The sequence below is a fragment of the Mesoplodon densirostris genome, chromosome 8 (assembly GCF_025265405.1).
Source record: "Mesoplodon densirostris isolate mMesDen1 chromosome 8, mMesDen1 primary haplotype, whole genome shotgun sequence".
Lineage (NCBI taxonomy): Eukaryota > Metazoa > Chordata > Mammalia > Artiodactyla > Ziphiidae > Mesoplodon > Mesoplodon densirostris.
The window spans coordinates 15,052,926-15,071,294 of record NC_082668.1 but is presented as its reverse complement, the minus strand read 5'-3'; positions in this window follow the sequence as shown (position 1 = coordinate 15,071,294).

Genomic DNA, 18,369 nt, shown 5'->3' with positions numbered 1-18,369 from the left:
CCCTCAGTTTCACTGATGAAAAAATTGAGAAGTTAGGCAAAACACAAGGTCCCACAGAGAATAAGTGGCAGAGCTGGATTCAAACCCAGCTCCAGCTTCAATATTAAATATGTTAACTATGACATCGAATAAGGAATTCTAGTCTAAACGTGGCATTGAATAAGGAATTCTGGTCTAACTTCAGCACTAAACAAGGAATCTGGAGATGTGGGTTCCAGCTCCAACTCTGCAATTCGCTATCCAATAGGAAAGTCACTTGCTGAAAATAAATTTATTTTAAACTTATTCAAAAGGTTTTCAATTATAATAAAGACATGGGGTACGGGAAAGTGTTAAGGGTGAGAGAGCTAGATTGCAACTTACCTGGAGTGATCAACAAAGAACTCTCTGGGGAGGTGAGGTAGGTAGTAAGTTCCAAAACATGCAAAATTTCAGAGGAAAGCAAGAGCTTATCACATGTTGGAGGTGCAGTTACATGGGGCGTACTGGGATCACTGAGGTAGAGAGACTGGGACAAGACCTCGTTCCACTCCAAGGAGTTTGGACATTATCTTACTGGCACCAGGGGACCACGGAAGGGTTTAGAGTAACAAAGGGAAAAGTATCTTAGCTGTGCTTTGCTCAGTCCCAAAGAAATCACTGGCACAGGACCTGAGTTAGAAAATTCCTCTCAAATTCTTCATTGGAAAGACTGAAACAGTCAATGTCTCTTTCCCTGAAAAAGGGCAAACATTGTGAACTATATCTGATGTTTTTCAACAGAACAAAAATGTGACCATGATTATATTCCTGGTCAAGGCTCTGAAGACAGACTTTTACAGAAATAACCACAAAAGCCACAATGAGATACATATAACAAGTCTTACAGTATCTGGTTTCAGAAAGACATAAATCAATTAAAGAGCATAAGAATCCCACGCACCACAGCATACTCTGTGGAAACGTGGAGGAAGGGGTCCTGAGAGATGCTGGGAAAAGGAGAAGCTTCTTTAAGTGAAAATGAAGAATAGAGTGTCCTGAGCTTGAACAGCTCTCCAAGTAAACTGTGCAACCCTGGTCACCTCCTTGATACAAGGGTCCTAAAAGCCAGAGCACAGGTATCAGGAGCTGTCAGGTCTATTCCTTAAGCTCAAGGCAGAACATCCTCAAATTTTTAAATGTGCAGTTTATCCAACATCTGCTTTGAGCACTTAGGAGTGAGAAGACATGGGTGAGCCATGGCAATCCATAAAGCCTTCCTAAGACAGACAAAATTCACAATCACAGACCCATGGCCCTCACTAGCCATCACTTTATTGGTGGTAAAACATCCTCACATGAATTACTTAATAGTTACATAACTATCCCTCTATCCTAGGACCAATAGATCTAAATCTATCCATTTAGATTGGTCCTAATCTTTTGAACTACTGCAAAACTATTGCAAAGATCATCCTTGTTCAAGTAGATGCTCCATATTTTGGATTATTGCTTAAGTAAGATCTGGAATAGGCAAATTTATTGTGGAAAGGACCAGATAGCAAAAATTTTAGGTTTTGTGGGGCATGCAGTCTTCCTCCTCCTCCTCCTTTTTCTTTCTGTTTCCTCTTTTAATAATTCTTTAAAACTGCACATCCATCCTTACCTGGCTGGTCATACAAAAAGAGTCCTTGGGTTGGATTTGGCCCATGGATCAGTTTGCCAACTCCTGCATTACATTCTCAAAATTCCTGGGTCAAAAGATATGATCATTAAAATGTTATTTACATACACTAACATTGCTTCTTCAGCAATGTATGCTGTTCACCTGTGGCATCCAACATTGGGTGTCATGTTTAGTTTTCATTCCTTTTTTGCTAAATATCACTTGAATTTTCATTAAAGAAATTTTGCCAGAAATTCTTATCATTCCAATTTTACTAAAACTTTTAAGAGTTTGGAAATGGAGCCCATGGCCCTAGAAAAATAAAATGCCCCCCATGCCTTTCTTTTAACTGTACCATGGGGAGGCAGCCTAACCATATCATAGAAGGTACCATGTCACATCAGGCCCTCAGAACACTGAGGATATTATGCTCCAAGGCTAGCCTGTGGCCTTTCCAAGCTATGTAAAAATTAGCTTTTCTTTGGGGAATTATCCTGAATATGTCAAAGGAAGAGACTATTTTAAACCTAGAGTTTGCCTATGATTAAAGCTCATCTTGTGTCAAATTTGTCCTCTTGGCCTCAGGGGTGATATTAGTCTCACGCTCCCTTTGTCCAGTGAAACAAGCAATTCGTCCTGGCCCCCACCACAGCTGCAGGCAGGAGTCCAGGAAGGACCCCACGGGGAGAGGGGGAGGAGGAAGACCACCATGTTTGCCTTAAAGGAATCCTCTTCTTTGAATTCAGTATGTAAGAACTGGCATACAAGTGCAATTTCTGTAATCTCTAATTTCTGTAAACTCACAGGATGCTCTATTTTTCTTCCATGAAGCTATTTTAGGCAAAACAAACCATCTCCCCGACATCAGAGTTGGGATAGCTCTTCTGCCACTTATCACACTGATCTCAGATGGCCTGGATTGGCAGTAGCTTGAAGCAGGATCTCAGTTCCCTGACCAGAGATTGAAGCCAGGCCACAGCAGTGAGAGCACTGAATCCTAACCACTAGACCATGAGGGCCAGTGGCTAGTGACAAGGCCCTGGCTTGTCTGCTTTGTAGAAATGAATTTCAACAAAGAGATGGAAAGTAGTGAAGCAAGTAAGGTGTTTAATAGGAGGAAAAAGAGTATAGTACTTGTGGATGGACACACGGGCGGGTTCAGAGAGAGAGTCACACCTCACTTCTTGACAAGTGTAGTCAGGAAGTTCTCCTTGACCTCAAGAATGAGAAATATGTGGTCTGTTTATCTCTTATCTGGGCAGAACTCAGCTCCTCCTTCCCACCCCACCTCAACATTGTCTTTATCTTGGAGTATCTGTCTACAGGGGACAGACTTCACTGCTCAGTCTGGGGCCTATCTATCTCCTGCCTCAAGATGATCCAGAAGAGAAACCAACACCAGCATTGACTAAGCACTTTTGAAGTCACACAATTGGTGTGTGACTGAATCCTGAAGTTCCAGGTCCAAAACCCACTTTACTATCAATTCAGAGATTCTAGGTACTAATTTCAAGAGTTTATAAAATGGAATATGTAAAGAGATTCCCTTGGTCTTAGAAGCTGAGAAAGACCCACCTCTCCCCTTGCTCCCATGCAGGTCTGCCTTTCCTGATCCTCATAGGGACCAGTCCCAGCAAGGTTGACAACGTTCCCCAGGCAGAGTTAGAACCCCAAGTCTGAAAAATTGTCAGTTCTACATACTTACCTTTTGTTTACCTCATCTTTTTCCCTTGGGAACATGGAGATACATCCAATGTCAGAAGAAATAGAGCTAAGAGTCTTTCTCCAGCCACTTCATCTCTGGCTCTAACTATGTAATCCTGGTAAAGAGGAGAGATCCAAACTCCTCACAGGACCCACTACACTCTGCCCCCAAAACACCTTCCCTGGCTTTCCCCTTACTGGTCTCCATAATTATTTGTTTTCAATACCATACTCCTAAGTGATAGCATCTGACTAAAGTTGTTGTTGGGGGTCCGCAAGACCAACCTCGGGCTCGATAATTCACTAGGACTCACAAGTCTCAGAAGCTATGAGGCACAGTTACAGTTTATGGCAGTAAAAGGATAGAAAATAAAATCAGCAAAGGGAAAAGGGATGTGGGGCAAAGTCCAAGAGAAACCAGGCACAAGCTTCCATGTGTCCCCTCTTGGTGGCGTTGAAACAGAAGGGAAAGGGACAGGGCACAACTTTTAAAAGAATGACATAGCCCAAGGACACGACATAAACTGATTAGAACTAAACAGGTCCAAGATGGCAGATGAGTCGACTTCCACTAGAACTTGAACCTCAGTATATGCTCACTGTAACACATCAAGAAGCTAAATGACACACCCACCCACTCCATGACAGTTCCAAGGCTGGCCATAAAGGTCAATAAGTGGGCAGTGGCTCAATTCCTGGAAATCCCCACTCCCTCCCCAAAATAGCTGGAATACTCCTCCCACTCATTAGCCTATGAAATGACCCACCCCTATAAAAACTGACAACCCCATACCCTGGTGCCACTCTCGCCTTCTGAGATGGCCCACACTCTGTCTGTGGAGTGTGTTTCTCTCTAAATAAATCCACTTCTTACCTATCACTTTGTCTCTCACTGAATTCTTTTTTTTTTCAATATATAGTGTAATATTTTATTGAGGTATAATTGATATATAACATTATATTAGTTTTGGGTGCAACATATTGATTCAATATTTGTATGTATTGCACAATGATTATCACGATAACTCTAGTTAATATCTCTCTCACTGAATTCTTTCTGTGATGGGACATCAAGAACCTGAGCTTCATTAAGTCCTGTTACCAGGTGTGTGATCTAACTTAGAGAACCATGGGTTCAAGACCCAATCTGAGTTGCACGGTTCCAGTGTCACGTGGGAATATGCTTAATTCTCCCAGCAGCCATGTGCACAAAACATGCTAAGTGCTGCCAACTGGGGATGCTCACTGGGCCTTGGTATCCAGGAGTTCTACTGCGGATCAGTCCTGAAGGTGGGCAGAGCCCATGTGACTGATCTCAGGTACTCAGACTTCAGCCCCAACCCAGAGTTAAAAAACAAAACAAAACAGGTGTTTACCATCAATCACATTGTCAGGATAAACTGTCACACTGCAGTAGCATGGCCCATCCCTCAGGCATAAAAAACACTCTTATCAGGCAGAACGCTCCGAGGGCTCAGAGGTTATCTCCCTAGAGCCAGCCAGCTGGAGGCAGGTTTTTATTTAGAATGTGCCCGGTCTAAGCAACTCAGACCTGCTGAATTAACACTTTCCTGTACTAGTTGTGATCTGAGAAAAAGACAGATCTCTTCAAATGCTTTTTTGGAATAAAAAGGGACAATGGGACCAATCCAAACCTCATGGATTCAGTGGAAACCCCATGACCAAGGTTTTAACCTGAACTTCCACCGGAGGTTCAAAAGTATTAATTTATGTAACAAACATTAAGTAGATATCTTGATAGCAATATGAAGCTCACAGCTTCTGCCCTGAAGACACTCGCAATCTTGAGGTAGAGGCACCCTGTTGTCAACATATTATCATGTATCTCTGACCCACAATGTTCTCTGCTCCTGTAGCATCTGATGTCATCCATTAATGCTGGGGAAGAGGTAATGGGGGAAGTTTCACAGGACCTGACACCTGAACTGAGGCCCAGGTGGTGGCCAAGAATTGCCAGGTCAACAGTGAGCAGGGTACCCTGAAAGCAGGAAAGGAAAAGGTAGGATTTTCAAGCCAAGGGTACAGCACTTGTATTAGAGACAGAGAGCTCAGTGTACTGGGGGTTTCTGGACTATCATAAATAATGAGGACTTTTCTAAGTCCTCATTATTTACATGATATCATATAAAAGAGGACTTTTCTAAGTCCTCTCTCTAAGGTCAACTTTGTAAGGCTAGTTTTTACTGGGTAGTTTATGGCAGTTTCCCAACATTTTTTACATCATAGCACTCATAAAAAATAATCCAACTTGTCTCTCAGACCTCCTTGACAATTTTTGCTCATTCTAAATTCTTTATGCTACTATTTTTCATCTATTAACAGGAGCATGAAATGAGGGAATCAATAAATGGAGAACCTTTACATTTACCAACACAAAATAACTTATTCTCTTTTATGCTGCCTGTCCTTCCTTACCTGCTCATCCGTTCTAAATTTTTAAAAGAAACTTCCCCTCTTGTCCCTTATAAGTAATATCTTAGCTAGGTCTAGTGTGAATTGTAATTTATTGGTGGTTACCATTCCCAAGGCAAATACCACCTTCTGCTATGGTAAGCTTCTTTGAAAGGTGTTTTTCCATTTCTATTTACCAATGTGCCTTCATACCTTTGTTTTCACATCACTTGCATTTGTACAGATCTCACATGGTATCTAAAAAGCAAGTCAACTCATTTTTGGAGCAGAGGGCAAAGCAAGGCTGAAGAGACAGAGATGAATTAGCACATCACTACTTTCTACTCCATGAGTTAGAAAAAAAATCATCAGAAAGGGAGGTTCCATTCTAACAAAAAGCCAACCCCTGTAATAATCACGTGGAAGAGTCATACATTGTCCATGTGACACAGTTAAAAACACAAAGAGTGTACACCTTTGAGTAGAAGTGAACCATATATATATTTTTTTTTAGGAGGCTGTTCTTTCTACAACCACATCGACAAAACCCTTGGGTTCTCTCCCCTTGCTGTTAAGAGCTGGTGATGGGTTTGCCACCCAGATGAATGGCTTCAACATAAAAGCTCAGTGTCACTCACATAAAAGATATGAAATTAAGGCTGACCTGGAAATGTGATAGTTTAACTTCCGGTCCCAACTCACTTGTGTTCTTTTCTTGTTTCTTCTTTCTCAAGAAAATAAATATATCTTTGTGGTACCACCAGTAAGTGCTCAAGCCCAAGAGGCTTCTCTGCTCACCTGCCGGGGCGGGCGGGGGCTGGGAGCTGAGGGTCGGGCTTCGGTCGGAGCGCAGGGATAGGACTGGGGTTGGAGGTGTGAACACAGCCTGCTGGGGGTTAGTGTACCACGGCTAGCCGGGAGGGAGTCTGGGAAAGTCTGGACCTGTCAAAGAGACAAGAAACTTTTTCTTCCCTCTTTGTTTCCTGGTGCGCGAGGAGAGGGGATTAAGAGCGCTGCTTAAAGGAGCTCCAGAGATGGGCGCGAGCCGCGGCTAAAAGCGCGGACCCCAGAGACGGGCATGAGACGCTAAGGCTGCTGCTGCCGCCACCAAGAAGCCTGTGTGTGAGCGCAGGTCACTGTCCACGGCCCCCTTCCGGGGAGCCTGTGCAGCCCGCCACTGCCAGGGTCCCGGGATCCAAGGACGGCTTCCCCGGGAGAGCGCACAGCGCGCCTCAGGCTGGTGCAACGTCACACAGGCCTCTGCTGCCGCAGGCTCGCCCCGCCTCCTTACCCCTCCCTCCCCCAGGCCTGAGTGAGCCAGAGTCCCCGAAGCAGCTACTCCTTTAGCCTGTCCTGTCTGAGCAAAGAATAGAAGCCCTCAGGAGACCTACACGCAGAAGCGGGGCCAAATCCAAAGTTGAGCCCTGGGAGCTGTGAGAACAAAGAAGAGAAAGGGAAATCTCTCCCAGCAGCCTCAGAAGAAGAGGATTAAAGCTCCACAATCAACTTGATGTACCCTGCATCTGTGGAATACATAAATAGACAATGAATCATCCCAAATTGAGGAGGTGGACTTTGAGAGCAAGATTTATTATTTTTTCCCCTTTTCCTCTTTTTGTGAGTGTGTATGTGTATGCTTCTCTGTGAGATTTTCTCTGTATAGCTTTGCTTCCACCATTTGTCCTAGGGTTCTATCCGTAAGTGTTTTTTTTTTTTTATTTTTTTTTCTTAATAATTATTTTTATTTTAATAACTTTATTTTATTTTATTTTGTATTCTTTCTTTCTTTCCTTCCGTCCCTCCTTCCTTCCTTCCTCCCTCCCTCTCTCCCTCCCTCCTTTCTTTCTTTCTTTCTTTCTTTCTTTCTACTTTTTCTCCCTTTTATTCTGAGCCGTGTGGATGAAAGACTCTTGGTGCTGCAGCCAGGAGTCACTGCTGTGCCTGTGAGGTGGGAGAGCCAAATTCAGGACACTGGTCCACAAGAGACCTCCCAGCTCCACATAATATCAAACGGTGAAAATCTCCCAGAGATCTCTGTCTCAACACCAGCACCCAGCTTCACTCAACGACCAGCAAGCTACAGTGCTGGACACCCTATGCCAAACAACTAGCAAGACAGGAACACAACCCCACCCATTAGCACAGAGGCTGCCTAAAATCATAAGTCCACAGACACCCCAAAACACGCCACCAGATGTGGACCTGCCCATCAGAAAGACGAGATCCATCCTCATCCACCACAACACAGGCAAGTCTTCTCTGCCAGGAAGCCTACACAACCCACTGAACCAACCTTAGCCACTGGGGACAGACACCAAAAACAACGGGAACTACGAACCTGCAGCCTGCAAAAAGGAGACCCCAAACACAGTAACATAAGCAAAATGAGAAGACAGAAAAACACACAGCAGGAGAAGGAGCAAGATAAAAACCCACCAAACCTAACAAATGAAGAGGAAATAGGCAGTCTACCTGAAAAAGAATTCAGAATAATGATAGTAAAGGTGATCCAAAATCTTGGATATAGAATAGACAAAATGCAAGAAACATTTAACAAGGACCTAGAAGAACTAAAGATGAAATAAGCAATGATGAACAACACAATAAATGAAATAAAAAATACTCTAGATGGGATCAATAGCAGAATAACTGAGGCAGAAGAATGGATAAGTGACCTGGAAGATAAAATAGTGGAAATAACTACTGCAGAGTAGAATAAAGAAAAAAAAATGAAAAGAAATGAGGACAGTCCCAGAGACCTCTGGGACAACATTAAACACAGCAACATTCGAATTATAGGGGTTCCAGAAAAAGAAGAGAAAAAGAAAAGGACTAAGAAAATATTTGAAGAGATTATAGTTGAAAACTTTCCTGATATGGGAAAGGAAATAGTTAATCAAGTCCAGGAAGCACAGAGAGTTCCATACAGGATAAATCCAAGGAGAAATACGCCAGGACACATATTAATCAAACTGTCAAAAATTAAATACAAAGAAAACATATTAAAGCAGCAAGGGAAAAACAACATAACACACAAGGGAATCCCCATAAGGTTAACAGCTGATCTTTCAGCAGAAACTCTGCAAGCCAGAAGGGACTGGCAGGACATATTTAAACTGATGAAGGACAAAAACCTGCAACCAAAATTACTCTACGCAGCAAGGATCTCATTCAGATTTGATGGAGAAATTAAACCTTTAGAGACAAGCAAAAGCTGAGAGAGTTCAGCACCACCAAACCAGCTTTACAACAAATGCTAAATGTAAGGCCAGACACTATCAAACTCTTAGAGGAAAACATAGGCAGAACACTCTATGACATAAATCACAGCAAGATCGTTTTTGACCCACCTCCTAGAGAAATGGAAATAAAAACAAAAATAAACAAATGGGACCTAATGAAAATTCAAAGCTTTTGTGCAGCAAAGGAAAACCATAAACAAGACCAAAAGACAGCCCTCAGAATGGGAGAAAATATTTGCAAATGAAGCAACTGACAAAGGATTAATCTCCAAAATTTATAAGCAGCTCATGCAGTTCAATAACAAAAAAACAAACAACCCAATCCAAAAATGGGCAGAAGACCTATATAGACATTTCTCCGAAGAAGATATACAGACTGCCAACAAACACATGAAAGAATGCTCAACATCATTAATCATTAGAGAAATGCAAATCAAAAGTACAATGAGATATCATCTCACACCAGTCAGAATGGCCATCATCAAAAAATCTAGAAACAATAAATGCTGGAGAGGGTGTGGAGAAAAGGGAACACTCTTGCACTGCTGGTGGGAATGTCAATTGGTACAGCCACTATGGAGAACAGTATGGATGTTCCTTAAAATACTACAAATAGAACTACCATATGACCCAGCAATCCCACTACTGGGCATATACCCTAAGAAAACCATAATTCAAAAAGAGTCATGTACCAAAATGTTCATTGCAGCTGTATTTACAATAGCCCGGAGATGTAAACAACCTAAATGTCCATCATCAGATGAATGGTTAAAGAAGATGTGGTACATATATACAATGGAATATTACTCAGCCATAAAAAGAAATGAAATTGAGCTATTTGTAATGAGGTGGATGGACCTAGAGTCTGTCATACAGAGTGAAGTAAGTCAGAAAGAGAAAGACAAATACTGTATGCTAACACATATATATGGAATTTAAGAAAAAAAATGTCATGAAGAACCTAGGGGTAAGACAGGAATAAAGACACAGACCTACTAGAGAATGGACTTGAGGATATGAGGAGGGGGAAGGGTAAGCTGTGACAAAGCAAGAGAGTGGCATGGACATATATACACTACCCAATGTAAAATAGATAGCTAGTGGAGATCAGCTCAGTGCTTTGTGACCACCTAGAGGGGTGGGATAGGGAGGGTGGGAGGGAGGGAGATGCAAGAGGGAAGAGATATAGGAATATATGTATATGTATAACTGATTCACTTTGTTATAAAGCAGAAACTAGCACACCATTGTAAAGCAATTATACTCCAATAATAATGTAAAAAATAAAACTTGATCCCTTTACCATCACAGGAACTAATGCAGCCAATTAGTTGCCATATTGAATTTAGTTTTTTGTCATCCAGTTTCATTTAGCAAACAGTTATTGATATTTTACTGAGTGTCAGGCACTGATAAGATTTCTGGGAACACAGCTGCAGACAGAAGTGCAGCAGTGTCACCTGAAGATTTGGGAGCCTGTCGTGCTTCAGAAATATAAGATTTTAATGTTATATCTTATTTGTTTGTTTGTTTAGGCTGAACCGGGTCTTAGTTGAGGTACGTGGGATCTTTGTTGTGGTATGTGGGCTCTTAGTTATAGCAAGCACATGGGATCTAGTTCCCTGTTGGACCACCAGGGAAGTCCCTAATTTCTGAACTCAAGACAATACAAGAGATAGTATATCTTGATCAAAAATAAACTATTCTGGTGATCCTCTCGAAATGAGCAGACTGCTTGCTGGTCTAATGAATTTCTTTTTTTTTAATGAATTTCTTAAGGTTCTTCAAAAACATTCCAATCTGGGAGTGTTAAGGAAAATATACCTTTTTAATTTTTTTTTTTTTTTTTTTTTTTGCCACACCATGCGGATTGTGGGATCTTAGTTCCCCAAGCAGGGTTTGAACCCAGGCCCATGGCAGTGAAAGCACCGAGTCCTAACCACTGGACCACCAGGGAATTGCCAAAAAACATACCTTTTTAAAGGGGGGGTTTCAGATTCTGGTTTGATATCTATAGGTTTCCTCCATTATCTGAAAGCAGGGTGTCCTATGAAACATTTCGTAAGCCAAAATGGTATAAAAGCAGATAAGGCACAGATGCTTATAGACACAGTTCAAAGCTATGGCGGCTTGAGGCTGAGATGCTGACTGTAACTCCTGGGGAAGGAGCTTGGTAGCGCCAGTCTCCTGTTCAGGGTGCCCGCTGCCTTTATAATGGCTTCCCGCAAAACACACACTGAACCGTATTTCGTTTTCTGCTTTTTTGTAAAATCAAAAATCCTCTTCGGATTTCTTTCAGTTATAGAAAACAGGTACTAATGCAGGTCTCTTGTAAAAGCCAAGGGTCGTAAAGCGAACTTTCGAAAAGTAAGGAATAACTATATGAGAAATTGTGTCAGTGAATATAAGATTTTAACAGGCCCTTTAGGAGATTCAGAAAAGCAATCTTTCTCTGACTCTCTGTCTCTCACTCACACACACACACACACACATAAACACACACACACACACACAGCTCTCAAGGACTGTGCAGGTCAGCAAGAGATAGGGCATGTATATAAATATTTATAATATAATACTAAAAATAATAAGTACCCTGAGAGGTACTATTGTAAAACAAAGGGGTTTTAGAGGAGGAAGGAAGGCTGGAATAAGAGAGGAGTCATGAAACTGACACTTGAGCTGGGTATTAAAGAATCTGGACATAGTGAGGGGTTAAATAACATTTCAGGTAAAAGGAAAAAGTAGAAAAAGCAACAGCCAAGAAGAGTAATACATCGACCTGTGAAAGGATGGGATACGTGACTTGGAGTTCAGATCATGGAAGGTTTTAAAAGCCAGACTAAGAAGCTGCCTCAGCAACCACAGAAGCAAGGTAAAAATTTAGTACAGGGTGACAAGTGTGCAAATTGGTGAGGTGGGCAGGTATAGTGGTGGGGACTGTAGAAGTCAGCAGTGCACACCCTCTAGCTTCAGTTGATTATTGCACGCAGATGTGCAGGGCCTAAGTGGCCAGTTCTTACAATTTTTCAAGAGAAGGGGAAAAAAATCTAAGTTTTATATAAAATCACAAAATTGATTCCATTTTTCATACAGTGAAGGCCAAACAAAATTTGTATGCAGGCTCAGGGTATCTTGTGGTACCCAATTTGTACCTCTACAAAACTGACTTCTTGTGTGGATAGTAACATTAACTTTCTACTTCTCAGCAGCCTCAATTCTTTTTTTTTTAAATAAATTTATTTAGTTTTTTTTTTTAATTTTCATTTTTGGATGTGTTGGGTCTTCATTGCTGTGCATGGGCTTTCTCTAGTTGCAGCGAGTGGGGTCTGCTCTTCATTGTGGTGCACGAGTTTCTCATTGCAGTGGCTTCTCTTGCTGTGGAGCACAAACTTTAGGCATGCGGGCTTCAGTAGTTGTGGCACGTGGGCTCAGTAGTTGTGGCTCATGGGCCCTAGAGCACAGGCTCATTAATTGTGGCACATGGGCTTAGTTGCTCTGCAGCATGTGGGATCTTCCCAGACCAGGACTCGAACCCATGTCCCCTGCATCGGCAGGTGGATTCTTAACTGCTGTGCCACCAGGGAAGTCCCTCAGCAGCCTCAATTCTCTCAGTCAGATTTATTATCTGATTACCTCTTCTACATAATTAATTGTGTGTATTAACTCTAAAGGGTGCTATGTTTTTCCATTCTCTGAAGAAAACCTTGATTAAACATATCCTGATCCCACTGATGGTAGCCCACGATTGTTTCATGTGTCAGGGTAGGTTCACTGCTGTAACCAACAAATCCAGGAGTTCAGGGACTTAACATCATAGAAGTTTACTTCTGTCACACATGTTTACTTCTGTCCAGTGTGAGTATTCCTTCTTGGTTGGCTTTCCTGACAACCGTTTTAGGTTCCTTCCATCTCATGGCTCTCTGCCTTCTCTGGATCTTAGAGTATTTTCCTTTGGCTATAAACCGGGAAAGACAGAGAATGGAGGGTCACACGAGGGAGTGTTTTAAGAGTCAGACCTGCAGTTGGGCATACGTTACTTGGACCCACATGCCACTGCTTATGATTCCATTATGGATAAACCAAACTTCAAGAAGGGTGGGAAGTGAAGTCTAGCTGTAAACCCAGAAGGAAACGGGAAATGGTCTGGTAAATGAACATCTGGTCTCTATCATATTTTCCAAGCAGTGCTTTGGTTTCATCCAGCACTGGCTCCTTGACTCAGAACTACATGTGAAGGTCTTACTTCATAGTTAGGTATAAACAAGGTTGCAATGACAAGCTTTAGCTGAATGCAAGAAAAGTCACATAATTCAATGACTTTTCTAGATCATTAGTCCCTTTTATTCACATTAGCCAAAAAATGTATTGCTCTTCTGTTCTCTCCTTTCACCTAAAACACGTAAGATATTCCACCTCCAAAATTCAACAATGCAACCTTGGTGATTCGCTCTTTATCTGTATTCCAAGAGCAGCACTTCTTTCTACTCTTATAATGGCACCCTTCATCTAAAGTGCACTCAATATACTTCACTTGTATCATTTACAAGGGTGAAAAACATGCTTGAATGTCATTAGGCTTTTATTTCATACCAGGAAACAAGCTCATCAAACACTTTCATGAGGTAACACCTTTGATCAAGGCAAGATTTAATTAAGCAAATGATTAGCACTGGGACCTGATTAAAACATAAATGTTAATGTAATGATTATTCTTTCCTCTTCTGTATAATGAGTGGTTCAGACTAGCTCACTTCCATGATCCCATCTGATTCTGACATTCCATCCATTCCAAAGAGCAAGTTCATGAACCTTGTCAGTGGAACATTCAAGACAAGCATGAAGGCTCCCAATCACTAGTCCATTTTGATGCTCTAAACATCATCATGACACTTAGTCTTATGCCTCAGAACATCCCTACCAGAGAGAAAACCCACTTGCTTGCTCTGAGACTGATGGATGAAAATCATATACAGAAGATTTTAAAATGATAAGCAATTATTTCCCATCGATTCAAAAGTTCACAAGAGTTGAACTTATATTTGAATAGCATTTGGATGGCTGTCTCAGAAAAATTCCTAAATTCAGCAATTATGCTCATACAATTTTGAATACAGAAAGCACAGAGAACTGATAGGGCATAAATAAAATATACACACATGTAACACTTCCAGATGAGTTAGTCTGATTTTTACTTTATGATTTATCATTCTTGAGCTTCTTTGTGTGTAGGTAAAAAATTTAAATTTTCTTCCAACTTAATTTGCTCTCTGCTCTTACATTTTTAATGAAGTGTTCAACTAATAGCGGAAGTATGTACACATCATTTTCTTTACAACTATTACTATCATCATATAAGATTAGACATTTTAAGTAGAACATAATTGATTTTATCCATTTTTCTTATTATGTGCCTTGGTTTATTCACTCATCCATCCATCGTTTCAGTTTTAGCTTTTAATATTATAATTAGCCAAACTCTGACCCAATAAAAGAGCATTAAAATTTGGCTTCAAGAAATAAAAATGCTTATTTCTAAAAACAGGAAAATATAATCAATCCTTTAACTACAGATTCTCCAAAATTATTTAATCCTACATAAGCGAAAGTAATGTTTATAATTTAAGACATTTTTAGAAGTTTATTTTATTAAAGGGAAATTAATATTTTAATACTTCCAACACTGACTGCATTCATTTCCAAAATTATATTTTTGTACCATTCTTAAAAACATAAAAACTTAAATTATTTTTTAAACAATTTTTGACCATAAACCCCTTACAAGTCCGTTAGGTTTTTTCTTCACATTTATATAGTCTCAAATTTTACAGATATTTTTCCACTGTAGAGGAAAAATTTTATTAAAACTGGAGAGCCTTCACAAATTCAACAGATTTCTCTCCCTCCAAAAAACAGTATAAAAGAGAGTTTAAAATCACTATTAAAGCAGTATGAGGATTACCTCACATTTGGAACCAAGTGTTCTCATAATTTTTCCTCTTCTTCAGTCTAAATGTCTTATTTACTTCAAAATATTATCAAGTAAACTATGCTGGCATCTTTCTACTAAACACCCACTTTACACAAGATTAACATTTTAAACATGCACAAGTATAAATTAAGAAGCAAAGTTCTCTTATAAATTATAGCAATATCAGGTGTAGCTCATAAAGGTAGTTATAAGATCATGCTAACAACAGCAAAAGCCCACATTAACTCACACAATTGCACAAATGCTCTCTTTACCACTCTCCATGGAAACACTCACTATTTTCCAAAGGAATGAGTAAAAATTACCACTTTGGAATAACACTATTAGTTAAACAAAGGACATGTCAAGGACATGAAAACAACTCTATCTAATCTAGAAGATGGTTAAATCTACCCTTGTTAGGAACTATACTGTTAAGCCCTGAAGGGAAATGCTTAGAACATTCAATAAGGATTAAAAAAAATTTTAATGACCCTCCTTCACAAATTATTGAAAGAGTCATTGGCTTGCTTACTCACATTCCAGAGCATCTACTGAACTTAATTTGACATTGCAGGGACCATGTGAAAAAAATATATTAACACTTACCAATAAAGTTTACTGATAAAAACTCAGAAAAGTAAAGTTAAAGACAGTTCTGAGTGATATTTCATGGGTATTAAAATACAAATCCTAAAGAAGAATTACTAGCTGTAGAAGAACAACATCTGTTGTATGTTTGATGAAAAAGCTTTATATTATTTCAGAAGACTTGATATGGGAAAAAGTTTGAATTAACAATTCACTTGGGCTTCGCTGGTAGTGCAGTGGTTAAGAATCCTCCTGCCAATGCAGGGGACACAGGTTTGAGCCCTGGTCCGGGAAGATCCCACATGCCGCGGAGCAACTAAGCCCGTGTGCCACAGTTAATGAGCCTGCACTCTAGAGCCCGCAAACCACAACTACTGAGCCTGCATGCCACAGCTACTTAAGCACGCATGCCTAGAGCCTGTGCTCAGCAACAAGAGAAGCCACCGCAATGAGAAGCAAATGCACTGCAAGGAAGAGTAGCCCCCGCTCCCCACTCTCCACAACTAGAGAAAACCTGAGCACAGCAACGAAGATCCAATGCAGCCAGAAATAAATAAAGTATTTTTTAAAAAAAATTCACTTGATTTATCATAAGAAATGTCAACTTCACATTTGTTAATGAAAGAAAAGGAGTTAGTAGATTTAAAGGGTGACTGAGTCATTAACTATATGTAAAGAGATCAGATTATCAAAATGTGGGTGAATGGTGAGAAAAAAGCCAATAGGAGCAAAACAATAAATTCTCTTCTCTCATTTGCTGTCACCTGCTTATGAAGTTACACCTTGATAGATAATTGCCTAGAAAATGAACAGGTTATATTAGAAGGACTTCATCAAGAATTATGGGTAGCAATTTCAAGCATAAAATCTGATTTAAAAAAAAAATTTATTCATAAAAACACGCTCAAGTTCCTCAATAAAAAACTTTTTTAAAAATGAAGAGGTTATATTAGAAGGACTTCAACAAGAATTATGGGTAGCAATTTCAAGCATAAAATCTGATTTTAAAAAAATTATATTCATAAAAACACGCTTAAGTTCCTCAATAAAAAACTTGAAAAAAATTTTATTTGGAAGTTTTTATACAAGTTTAATATTTATTATTTTTCCTTTCCCTTGGTGGTTTTATTACAGTTATATGATATAAAGAAAACATAATGACAATTATATGATATAAAGAAAACAATGATTATTTTCACCAAAGTCCATGTAAGATGTCCCCCAATCCCTCAAATTTACCCCAGAGTGCCATATCATTATGTTCACGCCCTATGTGTGCTGCTGATATGAAGTCTGAGGACCTCCCACTATAACTAGACAGTGTCTAATATGGAATTCCCCAGAATATGTGGAGTACATTTGAATGCGATTCAATCAATACCTTTATCTAAAAATGGTGGAGAGCTTCAAAAGAACCAGAAAAACTTACATCAATTTAAATAAAGTTTACCTTTACACAGTGTTTTTTAAAATAAAGAGTTCTGCCATATTAAAAAAAAAAACTAAAGCACAAAATCAAAGATCTAAAGTAAACAAAGTGATAAAAATGACAAACTTCAATCTGATGCCCTAATTGTAAATACATGATTAATTTGAGGAAATATTCGATGTTAAAAGCTCCATAATTACTTCATATACTAACCTGAAGTATTTCCTTTTAATAATGGTTATATTTTGGAGTTGGTCAATTTTTCCTCATGTTCTTCCACTCTTCTCTTGCCATCCTTTCCCTAAATATGTCCGACACGATGAATCAAAGAGGACATTTTCCCCTCATGTTGGATTCTCCAAGAGCAAGCACACTCTTCTCTTAGGAAGAATACTAGAAGGTCCCTAACCACTGCCACATGATGACATTTGACCTCAAAACTAACATTGAAAATGCACAGGTAAGACATCAAAAGCGGGGCACCAGACGGAACAGTACAAGCTATTTCCCTAGAATGTCTGATCACTTCCACCACCTGGTTATATAGAATTTTCCAGGAAGCATGAATGCGACATAGTCACAATAATAACAGTCAGCAGCAAATAGTTTCTTTGGGAGATGAGGAAAAAAAAAGGAGGAAAGGCACCTACAATATAGGCTGCAATAATATTAAATGCTCCAAGTAAGCCTAATAAACAATGTCTTCAAATATATTAGATATACAAGAAAACATACTGGAAACAAAAATCTCTCAAGCAACTAAGGGTGCTTGTAACATAAAAGATTATTAAAATAGTAGTATTAATAAGTATTATTGCTACTGTTATTAATCTTTATTATACTATTTTTATAGTAAGGGAAGTTATAGACACTTTTTCAGATGTCTCAAAACCTTAATAAATACATAGAGTTTGTACAAAACGCAACCTTATTGGAATGCCCCTTATATTCAATTAAAAGGTAAAATTAAAACCTCAGCCTAGATAGCAGCTTCCAAGGCATCAAAAACACTTAAGGCCTATACTATCTTTGGTTCTTGTCCTTAATTCCAGCCCTGAAAACTTAATGAATTCAGGACATTAAAATCAGATACACTGCATCTGGACTGAAATTACAGTATTAAGTGTATTAAAAATGTCTAACATCATGTATGAACTCTGAACTATGAACATAATTTTGAATCATTATACAATTTAAAAAGCTAACATTCAGAAAAAGTATTGATATAAGATATACTTTACATTCAAAATCACGGATTATGACAATATAGTTTACACCCTGTCAGTAGAGGACCAAACGCAACAAAACACATTGTAATAAATTTATTTAAATTAGCTCAAAAATATGACATGGAGGTAAAACACTGCAAACAAACATTCAGCCTAGGGCTTCCCTG